Consider the following 3194-nt stretch of genomic DNA (forward strand, 5'->3'; position numbering starts at 1 on the left):
CCTGCCGCCCTGGACACTTGCATTCTGTACAAGCACCCACTCCTTTTTCAGGGCTTTTCTGAGTCCCTCTCTGAGCGATATCCTGTTGCTATGAGTTCCACAGGCTAATGGTGTGGAAAAATATTTCCCTGTGACAGGAGCTACACCTGTCCAAGCCCCCTTCTGTGCACCATCCATCACGCTGACAGCATAGGTGAGTTGCCCGGGATCATGTCAAAGCGTGAAATAGCTATAAAGGCAAAGCATATGTGTTTGTCATCTTTGTCATTAATGGGATCAAGTACAACTAAGGCAAAGGCACTGAACTGTGCCTTGAAAGCCGCAGGAAGGTGGAGCCATGTCCAGAGCAGCTCAGAGCAGTGGCTTTGGTCCACAGAAAGTACATGGGAAGAGCAATGTGTTCATAGAATCAAAGAATCATCAGTGTTGGAAAAGACCAAGATCATCTAACCCAGCTGCCTACCCAGCAACCCGCTTTGCTCATATGAACATGTCTGTGACCACTGTGATTGCACATCAAGGACCATATCAGGTTTGTTCTGGGGGGGATGGACCTACCATGTTCAATGGGAACTGGATGGCCCCCACCATTCCTCTTGGCCTGGCGACCACAGTAGAGCAGGACAGATCTAGGGAGCTGTTAAGGCAGCTCACCCATGTGATTAGTTTGAGCCTAACATGAGCTAAAATCAATGTGAAACTTGTGTGAGTTAGGGCTGCGCTCATCAGTCAGAGTTTGCAGCAGCCAAGTGCAGCATGATTGTTATTAATATCTGCTGCAGGTATGTACGCTGAAACGGTGCTTTACAGCAAAAAGAAAGACAAGTTGCTCTTGTCCAAGAACATGCTGTCCGAGAAGCTAATCCCGAGCTGCACATCTGTAGTAATAGAAATGGGATGTCCTTGGATGTATACACACCTTACGTGCATTCCTCACGATGCTGTGTAACACAGGGATGCCGTGTATTTTGGAGTGCCGGGGGATATCATAACACAGTCCTGCCCAAGAGCTGCACCAGGTATCAGCCACATGCCAGAGGTGAAGTAGGACACGCGTGTGTCTTCTTTCAATGGAAAACACTTCATTCTGGCACAGTATCAGCCCCTGACGTCAGTGCCAGCAGTGATGCATGCTGCTGGGACTGTTGGGACCATTCCCATGCCATGTTGTGACTGAAACTCACACACCTTAGCTGCTCTGGTGGGTAGCCTGATTTGGCAGCCCCATGCACTGCTACCAATGATGCAGAGTTTGTGGTGGCCCACTGCACTGTTGTCATGTCCCCACAGACCCCTCCTCCTTGGGACCTCTGCCTCTCTGTGGGGTGGTGCACTGCAGAGCTCCATCTCCCCTGTCTGCAGCGGCCATGGACACAGTCCCCCTGCAGATCCAGGCACTGGTTGGTTTCCTCCCGAGGTAGGCTCCTGCTGCAGCTTTCCAGGACTCAGTGCCTGGTTCTCACTGTTTCCCTCCTGGGAAATTACCCATCTTCCTCCCAGAAATGTGTGTCTTCTTTCTGCCAGTCTTTTTCACGAGTCACTTCTCACCAGCAGTTCCAATCCCCTTTTCTTGCCCCTCTCTTGTCCTTTAATCCAGCTCACATTACTCTAGCAGTAAATTATTTAAAGCAGGCAAATGCGTGCAACAAGCAAGCTTTCTGTCAGACATGAATCTGTTCAGGAACTGATACACTCAAAATTCCTTTCTCTTGGCCCAGCTGTAGCTTTAGCTTGTATTTCTTTCTCTTATCCAGGTCGCAGTGCCCCACATCTCACACTCAAGTCCATAGGAGCACTGCAGATGGGCACTTCTTCTAGTCCCATGTTCTTATGCTGGTTTTCATCAGGCTCCTCTCCAGGCACCCCTCCTCATGTCATCAAGCCACCTGCACACATCACAGGTGTTTTCCATCCCTTAAGGTTGTGCCAGGGAGAAACAGTCACATGGCTTGATCAAGAGGTGTTAAATAGACTCGAGATGCTCTTGTAGAAAATGTTGAGCTTCAGTAGGATCTGAGTCCTCCCACTGATGTTCTTGAAGCAGGGTCAGGTTTGAATTGTCTGAAGACATCCCCAGTCTCTCTTACATCAATGAGTGATTGTGGACACTGGTTGTAGTGCCACCTCTTGAGACAGAAATGGATGCCCAATGAGACAAGGACAAGCTGTCTTCCACAAGGAGCAGGTCTGAAGGCAGATCTCTGTTGGTCTTCCTCTTACACGTTCAGTCGGTGTGACCACCCCCTCCCCCACAGTCCTGCAGGGATATATTTCAGTGGGCTAATTAGAAATTCCCTCTGTCGTGCATCAGCTGGATGCAGCACGCCTGGTGGCATGAACCTCGCCTCCTTCATTGGTACTGTGCAACTCTCTTGCTGCAGGCAAAAGTAATTTCCCCAGCCTGGAAATGTGATTTAATTTGACCTTGTTCACACAGGTTCTGCATTTTTACATTCCCACCCCCAATGATAAAACAGGATCAGAGGAAATTGCTGTGATTCATGGCAATGCCCTCCTTCAGCCTCCAGTTCTTCTTGTTCCTCCATCTCCCCCATCTCCTACTCTGCCTGCTTTTCTTACAGGGTACTTCTGACTGCAGGTGTAAGAGGGATGTGAAGATGTGTCATCACGTGCTTGTGTCAGAACCTTGCTGCCAATGGTCCCATTTAGAGAACCATCTGCAGATTTCCTTGCACTCTCCTTTTCAAGCTCAGAAGATCTTCCTTGCTGGATGCCATCTCCTTGATATGAGTTTGATACTCAGTCGTGAGACCTCAGTGAGCTTCTCTAGTGACAATGGCCTTTTCAGCAGTGCCAGATTACAGGCCTGGGGTAGCTGAGCTGTCAGAATGGCATTTATAACACAGCTCCTACTTGGGAGCATCCAAATGCACACGGGACGCTTGGCGAGGCACGCGCTCAGCTGTCTCCTCCAGTAAATTCAGGCATGGGAACAGCAAGCCATTTTACACTGGCTCACAAAAGCCAGGAGCCATGACAAGAAACACTGGCTATCTTCAGTAATAAGCTGCAGAGAGCCATGGAAGCATGCTTACAATATTTTCCCGGTAATGGGGATGGCATCAATTGTCAGCGAAGCAGACAATCTGGCTGCACGTGTCATTCAGACTTTTTAATGCTCTGCTTCTTGTCTGCCGGCTTTCCCTTTTGTGCTGAACTGTTGCTAGAGACCT

This window comes from Cyrtonyx montezumae, unplaced genomic scaffold (genome assembly GCF_038088225.1).
Source record: "Cyrtonyx montezumae isolate F1298 unplaced genomic scaffold, pur_monq_1.0 scaffold_1, whole genome shotgun sequence".
NCBI lineage: Eukaryota > Metazoa > Chordata > Aves > Galliformes > Odontophoridae > Cyrtonyx > Cyrtonyx montezumae.